At 38.4% G+C, this 26311-nt stretch overlaps 1 long non-coding RNA gene across 2 annotated transcripts; it reads left to right on the forward strand.

The window, feature by feature from the left end:
* Window positions 1–956: 956 nt before the first annotated feature.
* LOC144059683 (uncharacterized) lies at window positions 957–24440 on the forward strand. 2 transcript variants are annotated; one of them, XR_013295715.1, is made up of 4 exons: window positions 957–1330; window positions 21607–22412; window positions 22509–22654; window positions 23238–24440. It is a non-coding gene; the product is annotated as an uncharacterized LOC144059683 (long non-coding RNA). The 2 variants fall into 2 exon arrangements; XR_013295714.1 differs by having other exon boundaries at window positions 21607–22654.
* The last annotated feature ends 1871 nt before the right edge of the window (window positions 24441–26311 follow it).

The following is a 26311-nucleotide window of genomic DNA, read 5'->3' on the forward strand; positions in this document are numbered from 1 at the left end:
CTTTGGTAGTTTTGATAGAAAACAGTTTGTTTTCTTCTCGCCTTTACCTCTTCTCTGCTCCACCGGGATAAATCTTCTTTACATTCCTCACAATGCACTTGTAACTTTGTTTTGCTATCCACTTCCTGAATGAAGACTCCATGTGCAGTAGCATGATGGAATAGTCCATTGCATGAGAAGAGGGGGGGAGCACTCTAACTGATCACAATATATTAAAAATGTTGCTGTTTTTATGAACATGAATTGTGACCGAAAACTATATTTATTGTGCTAAATTGAATACAACTATATTAATCTGTTTTTATTAGATGTTTGGGGGCTCTTCTCGGATTATCATGCAATTCCTTCTATTTGCTTAATTGCAAGTCTGCCCCATCAGGAGCGCATATACTGATACCTTGAATTTATCTGTACAAATTCAGTCTTCATCATTCCTTGAGCAAGTTAGTGCATTACTTCTCCAAATTAAAAAAAAATGCAATCAATGAGCTAAATATAAAGACAATGACCTGCAAATAACTCCTGCCACTGGTCCTTCAATCAAATGAAGAACAAAATACAAATGTGACTTGACCAATAGGCACACATTTCTGTGAGGCCACTTTTCAAGTTCCTGATCCTGTGTAAGCCTCTTTTGAAATACGTGTGTGTTTGCGTGCGTGCGTGCGTGCGTGTGTGTGTGTGTGTGTGTGTGTGTGTGTGTGTGTGTGTGTGTGTGTGTGTGTGTGTGTGTGTGCGCGTGTGTGTGTGTGTGTGTGTGTGTGTGTGTGTGTGTGCGTGCGCGCGGGGATATTGTTTTTGCTGAATTGACAAGTGCTTGGTGTCCTGTTTGGATAAGCAAGCTTTAAATCAGGTGCGCTGATACTTGGAGCTTGAAGGTCACATAATACCATTGTGAGCGGGCTAAAGTGGATGTGTAAAATAAACTGCTCTTATATTGTGGATGACTGTACCAATATACGCAGCAGTCAAATGACTAGTGCTCACTTTTGGGTTAAATAATTCCTTTTGTGTTAGCAATGAGCCTTTATCTTATCAATATGACAAAACAACTTTACCAATACTTTCAAATGACTTTATCAGTTCGTTCGAACAAATGTATCAATCAAATCTGGATGTTTTATAGACAACAACAAGGAAAATGGTTAGGTTTTGTCTGTATGTGCCTGGTGATTGAATGGCAACCAGTTGAGGGTGTACCATAAACTCCAGCACCACCGCAACTCATGAGGGGATAAGCGGTGCAGAGAATGGATGGATGGATGAATGGATGCATGGATGGATGGATACTTTTGATTTGAACAAGCCTGTGGAATGGTCAGCTGCAAAGGTAAGTGCATTTCCGTCAATTAAACTACTTAAATGCATCATTTTATTTGTTGCATCACTCACGGCTCTACGACCTTTGAAAAATAATTTGTGAAGATGACAACCACAGTTGTTTGCTTTTGTGAAATATATTAAATATCAATCAATAACTAAAAACACTCTGCTTTCACATTTATTTATTTCATGTTGACGCTATGTCAGATCGAAATGTTATACAAATGAGGGGGCTTATTGTCAAGTAACGCAAGTCGCAAGTTGTGGTGACAGTAGATAATCCGTTGCTGGAGCTCTCCATAAAAGCCAGCGAGACTTCCTTGTTCACCGACCCGCTCACTCGACCATTGAAAGGCAGTTTGCAAAGGTGGAGCCCAACCCAAGACATGGTTAGGACCGCCCCCTCATTTGAATAACATTTCGACTTGACAGAGGGTCTGCAACATGAAATAAATAAATGGGAGAGAAGAGCGTTTTTTATTTATTGATTTATATTTAAATCTATTTATGTGTTTATTTTTTATTTAGACATTTATTTTTATTTTTATTTTTTGAATCTCTCTTTTTTTTATGTATTTAGGGAAATACTTGTTGTTTTTTGCCATTTATATTTATTTTCTTTATTTTCTTTTATTTTTTATATCCGTTTTTATTTTCACTTTTATTCATTTAATGTATTTATTTATTTCGTCATTTACTTATTTTTAATTTTGGCAATTTTGGTCCTCCACAGTGATGTGGAGGACTGGTGCTGGCACAGTATTCTACCAGTTTAATCAGTGAATAAATGACTGCCAAATATACAATATGCGCTCCAAATAGCACATATGCTTTTATCTTGTTTGGAACCTTTGTTTTGTTTTTCCTGCTTTATGTCACTGTGAAATTCTGATCCATGAGGCATTTAGTTTGCCTTCTCCTATGTTAGCTCATGTGTCGCCTTCATTATCTTCACCAACTCCCCATTTCCTCTTGCTTGCAACATTTTTACCTATCCAGCACAACAAGACAAAAACAGTCACCTATGTGGTTTCAGATGTCACCCTAATTCCTCTTGGTTTGTTTGTTTCTTTGATTATTTCTAGAGGGAGGCACAGTGACTATGAGGGTACACGGTTTAAAATTTAAAACGTATTTTTTTTTAAATATAGGCTACAACACTCATTTGATCTATTATTTTAATTTATTATACTTAATTAAAACACCCAAGAGAAGAAAATTTAAAATGTAATTCTGATGTATTTAGAAATTCTGATGTATTTAGAAATTCTGTATGTATATATTTCTTTTATACATTCTGTTACTCCCATCTGGGAATAAAATGAGCATCATGGTCTAAGCAGTTTCTGTTGATTTGTTTGGTAGAAGTGTGAATTCTTTTGACATCTTGCCTTTTTCCAGCAGCGTTTGAACCACGCTGTGTGACAGTGATTCATTTTCAAGCGACGACGCCAGATTGCTCCGTAAATCAGCCTTTTTAAACCACAAAAAAAGTCCAAGTCAATGATCTCACAATGGCTTAGTCCCGTTGGCCAGCCGCTGAGTCTTTGAACCGCATCTTGTGAGCTGCGCGAGGGTTCCTCCACTGGAACGAGACCTGGCAACCAACACCACATGATGCTGTTCAATCCAACATTCGCAGGCACGCCGCGGTCCGTTGCACTTAGCAGGGCCAAAAAAATATCCTGTTGCCTTAAAAGCCTGATAGCCTAATTTGTCTTGTTGGGGTCCTGCTTGTGCGTCCAAGTAACTCACCGCGCTCTTTTTGCTCTCAGCCGCCTCCCAACACATTCACCCCGAGCCCTCAATTGCTTGTTTGACTTGACACATAATTACTGTGGAAATATTTGTGTATTTTGTACGAGTGCCACGGTTAGCGTTTGCAAGCGGCTGCCAAGTCCTCGCAGCGCTCGCTGCAGTTATCACAGCCAAAATCCCTGATTAAAACAAGATGCTGTCATTTGGGCCAGCTTTGGAAGAAATCACTCGCAGAGACGGGCCTCTTGCTGCCAAAGCGCCACTGCAAGCAGCCTGTGTCATATGTGGCAATGCTGACATGCTCAGTGTACCAAAGAGGATTTTTACTGCCTTTGAACATGTAACTAAATCAAGCCTCTTCCATCAAAGTGGAGTTCCACGGGTACCATTCATGCAGCATCACTCTTAAAACTAACACAGTGGGTATTAAAACCTCATAAAATCTCCATTATGAAATGTGCCTGTCTATTGTCGAGGAATGAAGGGTGTGTTTTATAAAACCAATTACTTATATTTTAGAAAGTCATGTGAAATTAGATGTGGGTGCCAGGTTGGAAGAGACATATTTAATATTTTAATATCATGTTTGTAATGTTAAAATGTGCAGTTTATCAGTTTTTAGAATAAGTGAAAGCAGAGGTTCCATATTTAAATGTTTCGTTCAGATGTACACTAGAAATACACCTTCATGAAATAAGGCTTTTGTAAAAGAACATGTTAAAAAATTGTAGTATAAATTGTATAAAGTTTGGAAACATTATTCATTAAATTAAGAATGAAATATTTCAGCACTTATATTTTAGGTCTAGGTCTGTTACAAAGTTCAAAGGTCAAAGTTACAAGCATTATATATCAAAAGTGTAAAGCTTGTCTTTTTTAACATTGTTTTCTCATGAAATGAAAATAGTCCAGTCATAACTTACTATGTAGATCTTAAATTTCCTAACTGATTCAAACACCAAAAACTTTTTCTTTATTATAATTTGTCCTTCACTCCCAAAAACGTTTCTTAATGCTAGAACAAACAGAAGTCTTTGATGCAGCTTCTGACCTGAAGAGGTCGCTTAAAGCAATGGCAGTTATTACAAACAATGGCCAGCAGGTGGTAGCAGAGTGTAAGAGATCAACCAGGGCCACGGTGCAAAAAAAGCTCTTATTCACAGTGTTTTCAAAAGGTTTATAAATAATGATGAAACTTAGCTGTATCCTAATGCTAATTGCTTCAAAACAGAAACAGATACAAATGTACTTTTTTTCCCCCGATGAAAAAAGAGACTCTAATGTTTCTTTTGGAGGTTCCATGTTTTTGTAACAATAGTAAACAATATTATGTGGGCCTTGCAAAATCTGTTAAAATCCAATAAAACAGCCTGAAGCAAAGGGGATTGTGTCAGTGAAAAAGGCTGTGAGTGAATGAGTTGAATGAGAACATGATAATAATAAAAGAATTGTAGAAGGACATACAAAGCATAATATCCCTAAAGTCTAACATTTGAAAATGAGGTGTTTATATGTCTGTCTTTTCTGTTGTTGTTGTTTTTTTTCTCCGTAGAACCAAAGAACCAAATTTGGACTGTAATGTGGTACACGTCTGTCCTGGCTGCCCAGTAAAAAAAGTCGGCATCTTTCATATAAGGGAAGAATAAAATTTACTCCCTAATGTCAGCTCAGTTAAGTGTTAATTTGAAGAGTCACTTCATAGTCACACGCAGAAATCATCTCTCTATATATTCATCACCTTGTTGCGCATCATTAAAATTATCGATGTGTACATAATGTGGTATTTGCAGGCTTGGGGAGAAACGGAATACATGTACCACCGTTACGTAATCAGATTACAACCAAAAAAAGTAACTATTCCGTTATAGTTACAGGAAAAAACATATAATCAGATTACAGGTTAAAAAAAAAATTAAATAGGGATTACTTCGAGGGATTACAATCTCTACGATGAGAGAGAGTGTGAAAGAGAGCGAGGGCGAGAGAAAGAGAGAGACAGAGAGAGAGACAGAGAGAGAGACAGAGAGAGAGACAGAGAGAGAGACAGAGCGAGAGAGCGCGCGTGCACGCCCGTGCGAGTGGGACTTTTACTACATGTCGGGGAGATGGGGACGAACAAACTGACTAGTCGTGTCCTCTACACGCGGGCAGTTTGAAAAAGCTTCATGGACGGGAGGAGGAAATGGCGACCGGTATTCACTGGAACTTACTCGTCTTTCTGAAGGGTTGAAATTCAGAGCTGTAAAGTTAATTTTGCAGTTGATGTCACAATCTATCTATCTATCTATCTATCTACTGTATCCATCTATCTATCTATCTATCTATCTATCTATCTATCTATCTATCTATCTATCTATCTATCTATCTATCTATCTATCTATCTATCTATCTATCTATCTATCTATCTATCTATCTATCTATCTGTCTGTCTGTCTGTCTGTCTGTCTGTCTGTCTAAACTGTGAGGTGTGGTTGCTTTCAGTGACAGTTCGAAAACAGCATATGGCCTTCCATCAATTAACCAATCAATCAATCAATCAATAGCCTAAATGCTTTTTAATTACACAAGGATTTTTGCTATTTGTAGGCTGCCCGGGTCGCTATCACCCGCAAATAGCAGGGGCATATTGTATATATATTAGGGTGATATTTATTTTTATTTTGTCTTCATGAGCATACTCAATATTGGAGTAATCCAAAAGTAATCCAGTTACATTACTTTAATATTATGGTACTTGGATTATTTCACTAACTACATTTTTTAGCAGGTAATTTGTAACTGTAATGGATTACATTTAAAAAGTAACCCTCCCAACCCTGAGTACTAGCAGTGAGCATGGTGCATGGTTTTGCCTCACCAGTAACATGTAGTTGTCCCACTAATGTGTCAAAGCTCAAAGTTATTCTACTATTGTACAGAAATGTCACACAGTAGTGAAAGACAGTTGTGGGGGGGAAGTTTTACTAGTAAGACGTCATTCTACTAGTGTGCTGAACCATTTTACTAGTGAAGAAAAATAACATACTAATACATGGACTTTAAGCTGCAGATCAAATAAATATTTATATGGATTTCCGTTCAACGTAAATTTTGGAAATTAAATATTATTCTCAACTGAGTCTATTTGGTGTCGCTCTAAATAGAGTAAAATCTACACTTGGAAGAGAGTAAAATAAAACATTAAGAAAAAAAACTGCCACTCTACCACCTGAGCTATGCCACTCCTACTGAGTAACTTTTTGATCAAAATTATTAGTTAAGCACCTGAAGACATTCTACTATCAACAGACCTAAATATGGCACATCACTTGTGCATAATTTTTTTAACTGATTAACTTTGATAGAATACTTTGTCATTAATTGCAACAGTAAAGTACTTTAAATGTTGACTTGTGTCCAGCTCTGTCCACTGAAGTGATAATGAATGAACATGAGCAAATAGTAAGAGAAAATGTCCCATGACAGGTTATGCGTTCGTGCTCATGTGAGTGGACATCTGAGGAGCCGGTCTGTGGTTGCGGTCGAGCCGTCACGCGCTGACTCACCGGCAGCACAAATGAACAAAGTCCCCAGAAGTCACTCAGCGGTTGTCTTGACACCTGTCATGCAACCTGAGACGCCAGCAGGCTGTGTGGCTACTCAAGTGTGAACTCGCAGTCAGTGTCTTCAACATGAAACACGCAGACTAAATAATAAGGCTCTCCAGTGCTCTCCAAAATATAAACCAAACGCACAAGGTGTAGTTGTTTGGCAGAGGGGGCACTTTCATGTAAATTGGTTACCTCATTGACAATATTCAAAGCCAATTATCTTCGTTAGATTTCCAAATCCATGCCAGGCTTTTGTCAAGCTGTGAATGATAATGAAGTTTTCTGGGGTAATGCACAATCGCAATCATCTTCTATAGAACCCTTATGAATATTGAATCATCTTAATTCTGTATATAATTGTGCACCAAAGCTTGGTCCCCAACAGACTTCACAAGTTAAAAAAATGGAATGGAGGAGACAGACCTAGGTATATTGCATTAATCATTGAAATTCATTACCTGATGATGATAAGAAGTTACACTTGAGATCCACGATGGGCTGTGAAAAAGGAAATGTGGAGGTGTAAAGGCTAAAGGTGAAACTTTAAGTGAGGGAACTAATAATCACTTTTATATTTTGTTCTTGTCTCTTCGTGTTTGCGTTCTCAGGCAAACGGAAGATTGACACTAAAATAACATGCTGAAAACTGTGCAAAATTGCTATTATTTGGGTCGGTAGAGTGCCTGCCTGCCAATCAGGTGCGAAATTGCACGTGATGTCACATTTGGACACATTTAAATGACTTGTTCCACCGAGTTTCTCCACCCATGATTGGTTGAACAGTATTATCAGCGCCCTTAAAAGTTGACCTAACCTACAATACCAACATCATTTTTTATCAGCATAAAACATAATATTAAAAAAAAACATTTGGTAATATCCTGACTTCTTTAGGAGACACCACCTCTTGCTCTATAGGTCTAACACCAGTCCAAACACTGCTCTACTTTCTCTGGCAGGCAGCCATGTTTTTTTTGGCAGCATGCACAATCAATAGTTGTCATAGTAACACAAAGGCACTCGTGTTGGCCCTGGACTGGTCGCCAGTCAACAGGGCAAATATGTAGACAGACAACCATCCTCAATAACAGTCAGCGAATGAGAACGGACCCCACGATGCTTAGTAAAGAGTCAGGCAAGTGACCCACTACAACATCAGTGACAATGTGGTTCCTTTATATACAGTCAGATTATTCTATGCAAGCTAGATGTTTATGTCTCAAAATTGGTTAAAATGTGCATAATTTGGCTCTTCAGTAGGCTATGTAATAGTAGATTATCCAATTTACAGATTGTCATGGTTTGGCAAACAAAAAAGACAAACAAGGTATTGGAAGGAGTCAAAATACTAAATTAACAAAGTCTAAAAATAAAGTCTGAAGCAACAAAACTGGACATAAACTAACGGCGGAAAGTAAAGAAACAAGACATGACTGTGGCTAAACGTGGAACAGAAACAGCACACATAGCGCATTGATAAAGACAAAAACGTACGAAGGGAACTAAATGCAAGTGAATTGACGAGACAAAGAAGCACCTGTGTAAGACACGAGCGGCTGAAGGAGCTCATTGGAAGACACACGGGACCTGATTGATGAGCACATTTGGAAAGAAAAAAAAATTAACGAGCAGAACAAGACAGAACCACAAAAAAAAAAAACACACACACAACATGAGAAAACAAAATACAAATGTAAACAACAAAAACAGATTAAGACACAAGTAAATAAAATAAAATCGTATGATGACTAAAGGTGATTTTATTGACAGGTAATTCTGTAGCTTTTACCTTAATTCAAAGAAAATGAAAGCTGTCAAAAAACAGAAATAAAAGACTCATTTTATTTACCTGTACTAAATCAACACACAGCAAGTGATCTACAATAATGGGTCTTCCCAGAACAGCTGTGTGACAAAAACAGAGTGGATTTGAGTGTCGTGGTGGAAACCCTCGTTCGAATAAAACAAAGTGGGGCCGCATCGATGCGCTGTCTTGTTTTATATGATGGCTTAAAATAAATGAACTTTAAATGGAACCTTGGCAGGGACGTGGACTATTGATCGATTAAAGCAGGAGCTGAAGTTTAAGGGCACCGCTTCCCAGGGCTGGGGCTGTAACTGGAGTAATGAAATTGATTAGGCCAAGGGAGGGTGACAAGGCAGTTGAGTCAAGCCCTTGATGTAAGGAAACAAGAGTGCCATCTAATTGGGGTGTAATATGGGTCTTTAGAGGACATTAAGCACACAAGTGGCGGGGGCGAAGCCATGCTCGTGGATGGAGCCAAGATGATGTTGCACACTGTTATTATTTTGTAATTATTCACTCAGTGATTGGATTATGGAAGTCAAAACTGAAAGTCCAGCCAAAGGTCTGCTTGTACCCAAATGGCGGCAGCAAAACTCTATGTGACCTGCAGTCTGTCATTCCAATCACAACCATTCCTCAACACTTTCTTTCGAGATTTAGTAGGATGTTAGGTACTACATTGTTAAAACAGGGGGCGGGGGGGGGGGGGGGGGGTTCTAACATGAACGTCACTGTAGTCACTAATGTTAGCAAAAGAGTAGCCAACGTTGGCAACCAGTTCATAGCCGTCTGGCTTGACAGCAAACAGCAACCAGTGTTGGGAATGTTACTTTATAAAAGTAATTAGTTATAGTTACTCATTACTTGCCCAAAAAAGTAACAGAATTAGTAATTGAATTACTTCATTAAAAAAGTAATCCATTACCAGGCAAAGTAACTATTTTCGCAACTTCAACTTTTTGATATATGGTGTGTATTTTTGAAAACAAGTGTAATTGAGCAGAGGAAAATATTAATCAGTAGGCTACGCTTTGGTTGCAAAGTGACAAATATACGTAATTTTCCTTTCATGTGACTTTTTTAGTGTAACGTTGTAAAATGAGTTACAGTAGTAGAAAATGTCTCCACATCCCCTTCAAATGTCAGGTTTTCAGGTCAGGTGATATAAAATAAAAAAATAAAAATGAGAAAATGACCACGATGAACGTGACCTAAACCTGTAAATTAAATTCAGAAAAAATTTTATCCTTTCGATAGGCGAGGTAACAGCAACAAAAAACAGTTGAGATCCTGTAATTACACAAGTGTGCACACCCACTTGCTGAGTATTTGGTTGTATTCAGAATTAACCAATCATTGGATTAACCCCAAACAAACGCTAACATTGCATAAACGTGCTGTGTATAGTCTTCTTGCTAGTCAATCTTTGTCAACTGGCGGGGAGGTGAAAAGACTTCTGACATGCGCATCAATCGCTAATGCTAAATGCTATCTTGTTTGACTCTTCAACAGCACTAAATAAGTCAGTGCGGTACACTCACCATTATCCAGCCTTTTTTGCTCGGTCCCCGTACCGTTTACCTCACACCGGTCACGCATTATAACACTCAACTTGTGTTGTCTGACCAGTGACTGGGGATGGCAGCGGACTACAGTAGGACTACATTTCCCATGAATCTTAGATGCGAAAGTAGGAAGTAGTTGTAGTCACTGCCTGCTAAGTACGTCCGCCCTGCTACCAATTAGACTCTGGTACGAATGAGACCGCAAACATGAATTTGGAAGTAAATAGGAAGCAATTTAACAGTTAAATCCTTTTTAATTGGTTTATCGTATGAATTGCTCTGACAGGCACGTGGCAAAAAATTGGACGCCGGGACGGGACCTGCGTAATAGTTGGACAAAACAGTGAGGTCAGGTCACCCTAATCTTACTGCATTTGCACAGTAAAACAGATAAAGACTTTGAAGTCACTCGTGCGCAAAGCCACAAATCAGCGTGTGTCCGCTCACAGACGAAGTCACGGCAAGTGCCATGTCCTCCGGCCAGCCGAGGCCCCGTCCACTTGAGGCGCATTTATCTGCTGGCCTGAACTGTCTCCTTCAACGGGCCGGCCAGAAGTTACGGTGCATTACAAGCACTTAGCGCAGTGATATCAAGGTTCACCTCCGATTTCCAATCTCAGGCCAGAATAGTGGGCTTGGAGGCCATCATTAAAAAGCCATTACATGGCCATATTTCATATACAACTCTCTCCTATGTTTCAAGGTGTTAAAAGCTCAATGTATATTTCCTCTATATTTAAGCGGCGGGACAATGCCGCAGCACATAGCATCTCACTCTCAGCCATTGACCTTGGCCTGGGAAGCCTTCATTAGCTTTTAGACACTTATCAGTCATAACTGGGTTTGTCCTCTCCGCAACGTTTCCTCCTTCACTTCACTTAGGTGGGAAAATAATGGCTGGAATCCATTTATCTGCCATTTCTAACAAGTGCGTGACATTAACAAATTATCTACTTTTCACTAAGTATGGCCAAGGTACCCTCTAAAGGATTCCTCCACTCCGACGGCCAAGGTCAGCCCCTTTTTAGAAACCTGCACCTTTTGCTTTTTTTTTCTGAACCCCTTTCCTGTGCTATTTTCTTCCTTCCCATCTTTAAATATTCATTTTGCTTTTGCTTGCTGGGCGGAGATTTTATGAGCACTATCAGCCATATTTCTCCAAACACACATCTTTATTTGTTTTTGATTATTTATGCTCCACTCTGACTTTATAACTCACATCCCTAGGAAAACATTGATCCAAGGAGCAAATGAATCTAATTAGGACCTCTTTCTTCTGTGCTGGATATTGACTTGTTTTGAAAGGTGCCTCTCTATTTCAAGCCAATGTCTGCAGAATGCGCATTCCCAGTCTCTTTAAGGAAAACTTTCCAATGCTGATGAGATATTTTCAGCCGTAAATGGCCGTGCGTGCATCTAATAGCGCCCGTTCGTTCATAATGGATTATATTTATTGCAGGATGTCATTAGTGGACTGACTCCCTGGCACCTGCGTTTCATTTTTGCGGATGTTTTCTTTTCTTTTTGTTTTCACATTTCTGGAAGGTGCATCATGGGTGATGTGATGTCTGAAATGCTTCTAAAGCTCTAAGCTGTGGATCAAGTCAACAAGGGGGCAGTTTCATCACAAGTAAGAATAATTCTTGTACAACACAGAAAATGAAGAAATTGAAGAAATATCAGCCAACTTTTGTCTCGAGTCATTCACCAACTACGCCGCAATTTAATGTGACACTTCTACATTTCAGCTTTTCATGCAAACTCTAAAACGTCCCCACGCGTTTGCAAGCCATTGACTTGAAAAAAAAGAAAGAAGTAATGATCATGATTATTTTATTTTGTAACATTAATGGAAATACATTTAAGTGTGTGTTGGGATACTGGTTCAGTCAGGGAGACATTTGCAATTCATATCACCCCTGCGTGATTACATTAAGAGTATGTTCTGTCATATTTGATTAATGTACCATGTTTTCCTTGAAACTGGATTAAAATATGAAAAGCGACAGAAATGACTCTATTACAAAGAATTATCCATTTTTAATCATCTACTCCAGCAACAATAACAAAAAAAGAAATAAGTGCTGTTCCGAAATGCTCAGAACCGACTTCTGAAACATTTAGTAAACATTGTTGGGCTGCAAAATGATGTTGATCATTTCAAAATGTGAACAACCACCAGCTTGTTGTAATACACATATCGACTATGTTATTTTGAAAGCTTTTTTTTTATGTGTGTGAAAAGTGGAAACAACAATCACCTTTCAATGTCCTATAGCATTCATAATGTGTATGGTGTATTTAAATGGCAATGCACCCCCTGCATGTGCCACACACTAATTGACAAGTGTTCATTCGAGGGCTCAAAGTGCAGCTAACCTAGCTTTACCATTCGTCACGTTAGTAACGGGTCGTACTCTCCATTGGCCCAGCAGTATTTGGGGCGACGTAAAGGCTGGTTCATTTGCAAGAGACAGGGCCGCCCCCTCAAAACAGGCTACTTTCAGCAAGAACAGGGTGTGTAAAGTGTACCATAATTCTTGATCCTTTGTGTATTTTAACAATAACAACATCGATTTTGTGTAGTGCTTTTTTCCCTTTATATCCAGACACTTTTTGATGATAGCAGGTCACAGACTATACACCTGAGAACTGTTTTGAATTGTGAAAATGTTTTTTTTAAAAAATGTCTTTTTTAAAATATATCTTTGAAATTATTGTTATTTATTTATGTATTTATTTATTTAAATGCAAATATTAAAATAACAAATATGTAATTTTAAGATAAGGAATGACAATCCACAAGATTTTTTTTATAACAATTAAATTGTAGAAAACCATCTTTATATCTTGTTAAAAGATTTTTGTATATGAAATGGTGAGAAAAAGCGGTTAACAATAGTTATTGTTTTTGTTTTGTTTTAAGCAACGTGTTTGTGTACTGGAATAAACGTGGGCCTTCAATTCCACCGTCAGCCATTTAGCCTGACCATGGGTGAGTGGGAATTAAAAAGGGGGGCCTTTATGTGCGACCCTGCAGCACAAAAGGCTACATCCATAACTTATAGGGACAGGGAGGCTATTAGTTGCCACCGCTGGGCCACCTTTACATATTATGGGGTGGACTAATCACAGGGCTGAGGAGTCAAACTGCTGGAAGACTCGCAGTCCATACGAGGGGATGCAAATAAAACTGTGGCTTGCTCTAACCTAAAACAATCGTATTTTTTCCAGTTATCATATGAGAACAATTTTCCCAACAAACCACAGCCATATGGACATCTAAATGTGGGGACAAATCAAACGGTCTCATCACCAAATTGGAATTGAGGCTGTGGCAAAGATGCTCCAAGAGGAAGTACAACAAACTATGAGCAGCTGTTAATGTGCCACAGAGTCGACCCCAAGGGAGGCGTATTTTCTTCTATACTGTAACATTAAAAAACAACAACACTATATAGCCTAACATGTTAGCCAGAAAATTGATTGTAATCACACTCAATAAAATGAATCTAAAGTGGTTAGATTCACTGTAAAATAGAATGGACTAAATGATACCATGTATCCTGCTTAAAAAGGATTTTCAAAGCATTTGGCCCGGCTGCTCTTCATATTACCTTAATGCCTCCCAAAAGGCCAAAGTCAAGAATGAATTATTGATGGCCATCATATGGATCGCACGCTGAGGCTCCGCATGCCTATTACACGTATGTTCATTCATTTGCGCCAGCTTGAGCTACACATCATTCTTGCTTGTACTTGGAGCCATTAGCTACCAACAATAACGGACTTCATTGAGGATGCAAAAAATGAAAGTTACATTGTGGGCAATCGTTTGACCTGTGACATGTCTGGCCAGCCTCTTTGTCATGCAGTCCATTTAGGCTTTTCTCCATTTGTGCATGGTTTTGAAAAAGGACAGACAACACATAGTTGGAAGGATAATTGCTGAACAAAATCTAATTGTGCACGTCCCTTGGAGACTAATACCCGACTATCTTAAAAAAGGCCTGGCAATGATTTATTGCTGAATTCCAGTCATTTTCAATACATTATAGTTTTCAAATTGTGTTTAAATTGAGTGTAGAGGAGAAAAGGCCATTAGGAGATGCAGAAATGAAGATTATATTTAAATATTCATGCACTCTGTACCTTATTATTGAATCTGTACACTAACAAAATCAATATTAAGTGCAGTTTGACATAAATGTATTTATGAATTTCGACTTTCAAAGTACTTGCAATTTTTCCCCTCAAAAAGGGGATGAGTACGAGGGCGTAATGATATCAAAATAAGAGTGTCAGAGTGCATTAGTCTGGGAGTTTATGAACCCGCACATAAAAAGTCGCCAGCGTCCCTGCAGAAGTGCTTAGTAGGCACAACTGTCGCTTTTTACAAACATCAGTCATTTTACAGGCCTGCATCCCAGCGAGGACTGCGGCTGATAGTGAGAGAAAGATGCAGTCATCTTGTTTGTCCTAAATGAGATCTTTGCAGTAAGCCCACTTGTATTAAGGCCTCCGAGTGGGATTGTGTAGCATTTAATTAAAATGGATGTCTCTCCTTGTGCCCAACCTGTCCCCCTCGCTCCTCTTGGATGCCGGGCAGCATCTTTGTTTAGACGACGACCCCGCGCCACACTTGTGACACGAGGACGCTGCGGCTCGGTGGCTTTTCTCCTTGCAAGAGTTTTAACAACATGCAATTGTAAACATGTCTCGAGACAAAAAAAATTGCAAACTGTCATTTGCATCACACATGTGCCCCTTTTTCAAATCCGTTTCTCATCCTTTTCTTGTTTTTCCTTTTTTATAGAAATGTGAGCAAAGTTAAAAGGCTCTTTATTAGGGAAGCCACATCTCTGGACACAAGATGATGCCATAAAACACACACACACACACAAAACATCAATCTGAACTAAGAGGGGGGAGGCAATAAATCAGAAAAATCATAGCCTTCAGCCTTGCCTTTAAAATCATTTAAACAGATTCAAAAAGCCCAATTCTGCTGGAGTCTCTCTGTAAGCACCCTTATAAAGCCTTTTATGTGCCCGAGGATAAATCCACAAAAGCTTATTGAGAGACAGGAAAATGAGGCTGTGTATGCGGCGATGAGGCCTTTCAAAGCATCAATATCAACGTCAACTGTGCGCAGATCACTGCCACAGAATGAACACATTCCCTAATATGTTTTATAAAAACATTTTCAGGTCTCCATTTCATCAGTGAGGTGCGCTCACTTTCAGGCCAAAAGGATTTATAGGATTTTTTCTCATCTGCGTTACAGCAATTTTATTGTTTTCTTGTTGGGAAACATTTCTGTTGCTCCGCTGGAAAATCAAGGAAAATGACGACCACAATATTTAATTTTATTAAGTAGACTTTAGTGCAATTCAGCTACCAATCCCAAGTAAATGTAAATGACTGAAACGGAATTACTCTGCATCAGGGTCAAACTGTCACCATCATAAAATCTTTATTAACCGCACAATGTTCTAAGTAACATTTTAACATTATTAAAGGGGCAGTTTTCAGTTTTAAAACTGCTACCAAGATTTGAATGCAACCTCTCTTCACTGGGGTCTCTGGCCAAAGTCACACAACTCACTTACTGTACGTGTCCAAGGTGTACACCAAAAATAAGCCTAAAGTGTTACTATAACACTAAGGATCTATTTTCATGACTGGCGTAAATCCTGCGCATAATTGTGTAGACGCAGGTTAGGCCCAATGTTGGTAATTTCGCACACGAGCGTAGGCCGGGGGATAACGAGGGCTGAATCACTAAGAGTGGTCACAGCCAACTTCAGTCACAGCCAATCAAAGTGGATCCTTTCATTCCTTTTAACTGTGGCATGCTAGTCGCATATATTGTCTCTAAATTTAATCTGAATTTGGAAGTAGAATTGAATTCAGAGCAATTTGGAGAAATTCATTCTCATCACCTATAAGTGATACGGAAGAGGATTAGAGCTGTTAAGAGAGAGAAAAAAAGGTTGGCAGGATTCACACTTTATTCTCAGAATTCTGACTTTAAAGTGAGAATTCTGAGAATAAAGTGAGAAACTTTTTTTTTCTCTCGTCACTGGCCCTAATCCTCTTCCGTGCAGTGATAACGAGATTTCCAACATAAATTTTTCTTCCAAATGTACAGTACGTACAGAGACTAACATTAAGCATACATTTTCTTAATGTTGGAAAGCATAGCTACTGTATCTATTTTTATTTCAAAGTAATGAAATGAAATAATATTTTTGCAGTTGGGGCAGAGTGGCCATTGTGAATTTCGGGTGTTTACAAAACAGACCATGTTAAGATTCCATTTATTTTTGTAACAATAATCATGATGGCACATTTTACCAAACATTTTTTGTTAGACTTTTGGCATTCAATTTAATACAACAAAAGCTGCCTTTACTATAAACTTCATCAACATGTGTATTTCACCAATATCTTTTTCTCAAACATATGCATTACAATTATGCCTCCATGTGGTATTACATTTAAAAAAAAAATGAGGGTTTTAGGCTTACAGACCAACACTGTATCAAATTTGAACCAACAAACTAATTATTTGTGACCATGTGCTTTAATAATTTTTCTTTCATGGCTGATCCATGAAAGAAATCAGCTCGATCAATGAAAAACATGACATGAAAAGAAGCATTGTGAGATATTGCAACAGATGACCTGTAGAAAAAAAGAAGTAAATTTCCTGTCTTATCTGGAGTGTGAAGACAAAGTGCTGGCAAACACGTGTAGAGGAAAAGGAAACTCAACTAAGACAAACGATGAAGAAGAAAAGGCAAATTCTCTTCAGGCTGATTTGCAACCAAATAAAAAAGGAAAAAGAAACAGATGTAATTTTAAAATAGATTCAGTTGAACCCTCTGTAGTCTACTTAACCCTTTAAAGCCTTAAGCTATTTTTCAGTCTTTTGCTCGAAAATTACACATCCAAAATGAAAAGAGGATATCTCTGCAACCACAAGGTCTATTTGTATAATTGTCGTGTCATAATAAAGGGAACATTTGTGAGATTTTTTTTTCAGATGTGTAAATATATGTGTAATATATGTCACTGGTTAAAAGTAAATGAAGATGACACACAGCACAAATGTAGGGAAAAAAACACAAAAACAATCGTGTGTTTTGCATGAAGTAGCACAGGGAGAGAGCCGAGTTATTTCACTGTGTGGCGCAATACCGACTTCTATATTTGATAATTAAATTAGTTGACGTTTGAGCTGTGTTTGGGGCATGTAAAAATGGCTTGTAGCCCCGGGTCTGCAGTTTAATTTGATGTGCAACATCATTATATTATTTCATGATTAGTGCATTGTTTCACAAATTAATTCTTATGACTTCTTCTTTAAAGTCCGAGAGAACAAGCCTGCAAACAAACAAACAAACAAAACAGTCTGGGGGGAGTTGCATGTCCTCATCGTGCTTGTGTGGGTTTTCTACGGGTATTCCAATTTCCTCTCACATTCCAAAAACAAGTATTTGTGTTCCCTAAAAATTAATGTGAATGTGAATGTTTTTTCTTTGTATGCCATGCATGTCCTGGGTCAGCTGAAGACCCTGACCAACAATTTTAAAAGCATTAGATGTGAAAAAAAAACTGAAACAGTTAAGCATTTGCATTTTGATGAAGTTACAGACTTGCAGTTTATAGCGTAGTACCATTGTAATGTTAAATTTGTTATAGTGTTTTAAAATCATCCAGATTTTTCTGTGAAGGTCTGTTTTGAATCCATCCATCCATCCATTTTCCTAACCGCTTGTCCTCACAAGGGTCGCTGGAGCCTATCCCAGCTGGCTTCGGGCAGTAGGCAGGGTACACCCTGAACTGGTTGCCAGCCAATTGCAGGGCACACAGAGACAAACAACCATCCATACTCACAATCACACCTATGGACAATTTGGAGTGTCCAATCAACCTGCCATGCATGTCTTTGGAATGTGGGAGGAAACCGGAGCACCCGGATAAAACCCACGCAAGCACGGGGAGAACATGCAAACTCCACCCAGGAAGGCCGAAGCCCGGACTCGAGCTCACGTCCTCTGCACTGGGAGGCGGACGTGCTAACCAGTCATCCACCGTGCCGCCGGTCTGTTTTGAATATCAACTTAAATTACCAGGAATGTGTTTTTGTTTGTTATTACCTGTACCAAAAGTGTCTTCACTGTCATTTTGTAGGATTTGGATCACCAACTGAAGTTTCCAAAGACAATTTTCTTGTCAAAATAAAAAAAAGAGAAAATAAGATTAATAATAATTAATAATAATAATAAATTTAAATTATTTTATTAAACACAAAGTCCACTTGCACAATATAATGTTATCCCACACAACAACAAAATGCTGCCAAAGGAAATACTTACACTGACTGAAAAAGTTAATTTAAATATTTCATTAGCTTAATGACATAATTGCCAGAATGATTTTGAACTTATTGTCACAATATTAATACAAAATACAGATTAGCTTGCTAAAATTATGTTTGTTTGCTTTTTTTTCATATCTGTCTAAATTCTCAGCCATCCAGCTCATGGGGTGATTCGCAAAGGTTGAATCGAGACAGATGGACTTTTCTTGTTTATTGAATTTGTTGTATTTTTTTTTCTTTTTTTTTTAAATGTCCAAATATGACTTCAGTAACATGCTATTAGACTAATAATATGTTAATTATTGTAGTGTAGTTTGCAGTGGTGCAGTACAGTACGGAACAACAACCAAAACGGCCTCTCTGGAGTGTCAAAACGGAACTTCCTTATCTCTGTAAAAGCAGAATATTTGAAATGGCCCCTGTAATGGATATCATTACTTTATTGTGTATGAACTGCACATTATGTTGTAATTGGTCTGTGTATTATGAATAATGATGCTGTCTTTACGGATTTTACAAAAAAATATACTGGATTTCCATTTTTTCATTTACAGAGATAAAAACTTCCTTTTTTTTTTTTTTTTTAATAATTGCCAACATGAAATGATCTTTAGAGTACATTCAGATACAGTTAAATCCCATTTAAATGTACTGAAGAAGTGCTGAATAAGTCTCAGAATGTGCAGTCGGAAAGAGAAAATGACTATTATCGTGTGGGAACGAGAAAAACAGTGCTAAATGGTTTAACTAAGAGCTCCCTGCGTCCAATTTAATGCTTTGACAGAAATCCTACTGTTTTTCATTGCAGCGATCCCAGACAAATTCAATGTGATGGCAAGCTAATAGGTGTGGAGCTTAACTCAAAACGTGCAAATTGTTAATGAGAAGTGAATATTGTCAGAGCAAGGTGGCAGTTTATTATCAGCTCTGCACGCTGTTTTCAAAGAAACACTTATATTTTGCCAGAGAATTAATTCTGGGGAGTCTTTAGGGTTTTGTGTTAAGCCGGTGTTACCTCTTTTCATTTCCCTCCCTCAGCTCTATTTCACCATGCTTCACCTGAGAAATTGAATCATAAAAAACGGTCAGCCTAAATGAAAAAGGCCATCGTAAAGGCACATTACACTGGAGTACATTTCTCGGCACCTTCCATTCTTATCAATATCACCCCTCGTCCCCTAGTGCCTCCCCTGGCCCCCCTTCAAGGGCCCTTGAAACATCGCTTAAAAGCTTTAGAAAGAGACACAATTTGTCATTCCGCTAACGCTAGATAAAATAAAAGTCGCTTAAAGCTGAAGCTGCGTGTTGTTTTTCTTTCACCTCCCTCAAGCCGGCAGTCTTTTACGGTGTTACATTACATACATTATTTGAAAAAGAGCTTAGTGAGCAAAGTGTAACACAAATAAGTCCATTTCCATACATGCATTTTCTTGTTACTGTCAATATGCAAAAATGGTACCGCAAGCAGGAGAGGCATAATGTACTTGAGGCAGGGACATCAATAACTGAGCTGGAAAGGAACACGCAAAAAGGAAGAGCATGAAGATAAGCTATATAAAACATTTACAACGCGTTAAACACAAAAACGTCAAAAATATAAAGCTTGCACTTGGCTGGGGAGGCAGACGCTCATTCATCTGTGAGGAGGAGAAAATAAAATGTGTCCATCCCCAAGCAATGTGCATTTTATTTACAATAGTAAAGTTGTAATATTTGCTTACTGACAGGCTTTTTCCTCCTACCAAACCTCCATTACGCACACACACACACAAGTTTGTTTTACTATCTTTGTGGGGCCATATCATTGACACAATGCATTTTCTAGCCCCTTCCCCTAACCCCAACCATCAAAAATGATTGCCTACCCCTATTCCTTACCCTAACCTCAACCATAATCCAATTCAAACTCAAAACCTCTAAAACCAAGTCTTGAACCTCAAAAAGAGGTTCCAAACTTGTGGAGCCCAGCAAAATGGCCCCACATGGACGGGTGGGCCCCACAACTCTGTGAAATCCCGAAATGTTGGCCCCACCATGTAACAAAAACAAGACTACACACAGACATCACCTAGCACTGTTTGAAGCAACAATATATGTTATTGCATTGGATTTTAGTAAGGAAACAAGTCAAACTGTGCCACTGCCATTGCCATAGCAACTGCGGACAATCATCTTTAGTGGTCTCGAATATTAGTGGACCAGCCAGGACACCTCTCATACTGTCTCCTTTGGTGGTACTGTTCAAATTTACTTTGCAGCGTTAGTACGCTTTACGAGTAAAAATCAAAGTAGGCTAACTTTAGTTAGCTTCTCAACACATCATGCAAGTTTACTTCTGTTAGTTTCTTTTTACTATAACGCTATTACACTTTAAAACTGCAAAAACTCAGATTTACAATACAACTTGAAATCATGGAAACTGAATTAATCACTTTCTTGGCGCAAAATGTCACGAAATCCAAGGTTTTAAATAACATTTTACAGTAATATTCTTGGTAGCCATACATGAGTATAAGCAATTTGATAGTGCTGTTAATAAGACTGAAAACTTTATCTTTGTTGTCACGTAGCAGTGTTTAGGGAAGTAAGGGAGGGAGAATTGGCACAGTAGTAAGACTTTATGCATTGCGCTTTAAGGATCAGAGAAGTGGGAAAAGAAGTCGTTCATAGTAAAATATAGACAGGGATTAAAGCTTTATATTTTTTTATACAACATTTGTCTTTTAGAGAGGTATTAAATCTTGCCTTGAGACTTTTTTTTTCACTTGGCATCCATTGTAGCCTGGTCATCCTGGATGTCCACATTTGCGGTCCCTTCTCAAGGTTTCTTATTTTTCCCCTGATGGGATTTTTGGAGTTTTTCCTTGCCCTCTTGTGGTTAAGATCAGGGGATGTCGTTAATATTTGTCACCTGTGGGTGTGTGAAGACCTCTGAGACTCTTTTGTGATTAAGGGCTATATCCATAAACGTGACTTGACTTAAATAGTTAAATAAAGCCAACAAAAATAAATATTAGGCTACACCTAAATATTACATATTAAATGCAAATGTTGAATATCGATATAAATATTTTTTTAAAGCTAAAGGTTAGAAACAGTAGCTAGACAGATGCCTAAGTCAAGCGTGTGTACATTGTGGAGTTTTCTTTTTTTCTTTTGATATTTTTGCAGATGTACACAGTTAGAAACAGGTGTGTGCGCTGTTGTGGGTGGCCAATGGACGCAGATCCTCTCATTCCCTTTCGATTCAGAAGACGCGCATGGTCGACATGATGGAAGCAGAAGCTGGCTCGGAGTCCATGAAGGAGATTGATACATTCATAAGGAACTGCAGGAAGATCTTCATTTGCAAATGATGTCAAGTTGGCCAGGGTGATCACAGATCACCGCTGTGATTGTAAATTAATTGTTTTCTGCCTTTAGTCTGTGCAGGTTTTCGGGAATCCAGGTCCAGAAAGTAAAAACACTGTCACCGATTGGTTTTAGCCACAGGTGCTTCTACTCAACAGTTGAAGATGAGTTTACCTGACAGTTGCATAGAAGCACCTGTAGCTAAAGCTAAACTGTTTCAGGTTTTTTTACTTTCCTGTATATGTGCTGTATATGAATTACATATTAATTAGATACATTTTCTTCCATTTATCCAGATCCAGGTGGGGACAGCTGCTCAAGAAGGGAAACCAAGGCTTCCCTCTCCCCTGCCACTTGGTCCAACTGTTCCCGAGGTGTTCCCAGGTAAACTGGGAGACATGGTCACTGCAGCATCTTCTCCCAGAGGGACGAAAAATGTGGGACCAATACTCTGGTCTGCTAATCCAGAGGCACTGTCCCCAATGTCCACACGATATTGCAGAAGCGTGTCAACCACAGGCTTGGAGAGTAACGGAATACATGTACCGCCGTTACGTAATCAGATTGCAAACAAATTTTAACTGTCCATTACAGTTACAGGAAAAAAACATGTAATCAGATTACAGGTACATTTATTAAAAATGGGGATTACTTTGAGGGATTACATGTCGGGGAGGTGGGAACGAACGAACTGACTAGTCGTGTCCTCCACACGCGAGCAGTTTGAAAAAGCTTCACGGACGGGAGGAGGAAATGGCGACCGGTATTCACTGGAACTTACTCGGAGCGAAAGTTTGAGCTGAGAATCCAGCGGCATGCTACGCGCTGTAGCTTCTTGCTAGCTAGCCCGCTAGCCTACAACCATAATGTGAGTTACACCTTCCAAACAAATCTTCCTCCCACCAATTCACTATTTAAACATCATACACACACGGCTAAACTTGTGACTGGGATAAAAGTTAATTTTGCAGTTGAAGTCACGCATCGTCATCCTCATTAGATGACTATCTATCTATCTATCTATCTATCTATCTATCTATCTATCTATCTATCTATCTATCTATCTATCTATCTATCTATCTATCTATCTATCTATCTATCTATCTATCTATCTACAGTACAGTATCTATCTATGAGGTGTGGTTGCTTTCAGTGACAGTTCAAAAACAGCATATGGCCTTCAATCAATCAATCAATCAATCAAACAATCAATCAATCAATAGCCTACATGCTTTTTAATTACACTAAGATTTTTGCTATTTGTAGGCTGCCCGGGTCCCTATCACCTGCAGAAAGCAGGGGCCCATTGTATAGAATATATATTGTGGTGATATTTATTTTGTCTTCATGAGCATACTCAATATTGGAGTAATCCAAAAGTAATCCAGTTACATTACATTAATATTATGGTACTTGGATTACGTTACTAACTCAAATTTTTTTTTTTGCAGGTAACTTGTAACTGTAATGGATTCCATTGTAAAAGTAACCCTCTCAACACTGGTCAACCAGGATAGCCTCATAACATTGTAGTAGCAGCAGTGGTAAAAGAGCATGAGCATGGGAGAGCTCCCCTAAAAGCTGTCACTATACACCTCCTGCGGGCCCATCGGTACACCACATAACACATGTTCCTCCCTGCTGGCAGCCTGGGAGAGCCGAGGAGGCCGAGCAGATTTGTGGTGAGGTGTTCTGTTGCTTCTGTTGCATTTTCTCCCACTGGTTTGACATTCAAGATTGCTCAATTATGTATGAACGGCAAGCAATATCCTTTACCATCAGACCCCAATGTAACATATTTCATTTTCAAGGGCTGCACAGCACAGTTAGACCCTCTGAGTAATTATGACTTATTAAAAAGGAAAATTATCAGTGGATCTGTGGACTTGTGTCTGTCCAGACGGAGGTGTGTATTTGTTACATGGATTTCTTTAGAGAACAGCGAAGATCACTGTTGTTAGACTATCACATTTTATTTGGAGGGTAATCATAGCCATTATTAGACGTGTGCTTATCCCGCTTTTTTTTTAGGAGCTCCATTTTTTTTTTTTTCTATACCAATTATTCTGTTCAGTTATAGAGCCTATCCAAGATGACCTCTGGCAGAAGACGGACTGCACCGTGTAACCGTTTTTAAGCAACTTTCAGCAATAATCCCAAGACTTGTTACAATATACTTTAAGCACTTTCGTGACTAGTTTTCGCTCCCAACACACAATCTCATAATGAGAAAACACAGTTCAACCGAGAAAAGACATCTCAAACAACATGTTTACCCTTCACACAACATGGTGGAATTAAAAATGGATGAGCACTACATCCATTATTTCAACCTCCAAATGGCAAAATCTGTATAAACCTCTGAGTATCCGTCTGGGTGAAAATAAATAAATCACACATGCACTTCAGCCTTTCCTGCTCTTTTTCTGCACTGGATATGGTGTCGTGTTTGTGGAAGAGGCGTCCTGCTCTTGAAAACACAAGCAGCTTCCTTAACATATATAAATAAACCAAGAGTTTTCAATTAGCGTTCACGTCTTTTCTGTTAATTCAAATGATTTTGTCACATTTGCAGGCCACTGCATTTAATATTTAGGCCACTTTCAGACATCCAAGCGCAAGAATTCCCAGCTGAATTTTCCCTATCTGAAGTATTCTAATTTGTGAACACTGTGGTGTCAGAAACAATTTTGCTGTAAACTCACTAATCATATGCAACATCAATGCGATGTGGAAGGGAAAACGTTAAAAATTTAGCATCACAAGACAAATGGAAGAAATGCGTGCTGAAACAAGGAAAAGAAGCACTAACATTCGCAGCTTTTCCATGAATAACGCATGAATTTGCCTCCTTCGCCAGGACTCTTTCAGACGAGCGCTGGTGTCACTCGTGTTTTTATCCCAAATATGTGTTTATGACTTATAACATGCACCACTACTGTGAGCATCCGCTCATTAAAAGAACTGTTGACTGCACAGGGCAATGTTCAATGAACTGATTTCATTAGCAACGCGCATGTAGAATGCTGGGGAAACAAGTAGTGGCACACACAAAAAAAGTCATAATTGAGCAAGAGCATATTTTGGAAGAGATTACAAATTAATTATTTTTGACCCCTCCTTTTCATGTTACCCTCAGTAATAAAATAAATGAACTTTTTTGTGGGTCAAACTGACCTATTTTAAAGTTTAGAAAATACATGAAACTACTGCTTGGTTTAATATGTGTAATCCAAATGTACAATTTATTTCACATATTTTAAAGTTAGGTTAGTAATGATATACAAACCTAGGAACATTATTGCAGCTGATGAGAAAAACACGTTACAAGAGGGTTAAAGAAAACGATTTAACATATTTTTCTCTTGATATGAGTTTAATTTCTTCCACTTCAACACTTACAACTTGAAACATTTTTCCCCATTGAAATGAATGGAAAAAACATCAACCCATTGCAGCCAACCAACAACAAATTTCGCAATGTATTTTCTTTTCTTTTTTTTCTTTTTTTTTTCTGGAGAGCTCAGTATTGGTTGGACATGTCATCATCATTGCTCTCTCTCTTTTTTCTTTTTATATATATATATTTTTTTTTTTTTTTTTTTTGTATGTGGTGTGCGATAGCTCTGCAATGTGTTTTCAATTAAAACTTAAAAATAAAAAAGAGTATAAATATAAATATGACTCTATAATAATGTACTTTATGAATACATTGAGTATTAATATAACGATATAGAATGCAAAGAATTATATACTACAGTACTTACATTGTGGGTCAACAACTTGACCACCAGGGGTCCATTTCACAAAGCAGGTTTAGTGAAAACCCTGAATTAATAAACCCTGAAATGTAGGAAACTCTGCGTTTTCCGTTTCAGAAAGTGAGGTAATTGAAACCAGAGAAAAAGAGGTAACTCTAGCCTGTTTCATAAAAAAAAAAGTAAATTAAGCTCTCGGTCAGTTACCGTAGTAACAGAGCCCATGAACCTAACCTAGTCAGTAGCAGGTTACTCACAATGAACCTCGAGGTTTTCTCTGTCCCCGCCTCCTTTCAGCCACATTTCCTCATTCATAAAGTCCGGTGTGACGAGTTTTTGTGTAAATACGCCTATAGTCTATGGTGTAAAGTCCACTTTTGTCACGAACATGGCATGTCCTTTTGACAATGACCCTATTGATGAAGATGCCGCATTATTGCGCAGGGAATTAAATATTCGTGGCGAGATTGTTATCAGACCGCGCATAGACATGCTGGCATTTCCGGACAGTTATCTTTTTGAACGTTTCACATCACAGTCCATCATCTACATACACAACTTAATCCGTCCTTACATTTGCAACATTACCAGCCGTACGTTGTCATGCGCTCACATCACAGCATATATTGTGTGTTGCGCTTTTTTCTTATAACCGTTTGAATAATGTTTTTATATTTCATCTTAAGTTTTTTTAAATATTTCATGTTAAGTCAAGTGCGCTTCTCCCCCGCAGGACCTCACCTAAATGAAATTAATGAGCTACCATT

This window comes from Vanacampus margaritifer, chromosome 1, assembly GCF_051991255.1.
Source record: "Vanacampus margaritifer isolate UIUO_Vmar chromosome 1, RoL_Vmar_1.0, whole genome shotgun sequence".
In the NCBI taxonomy this organism is placed as follows: Eukaryota; Metazoa; Chordata; class Actinopteri; order Syngnathiformes; family Syngnathidae; genus Vanacampus; species Vanacampus margaritifer.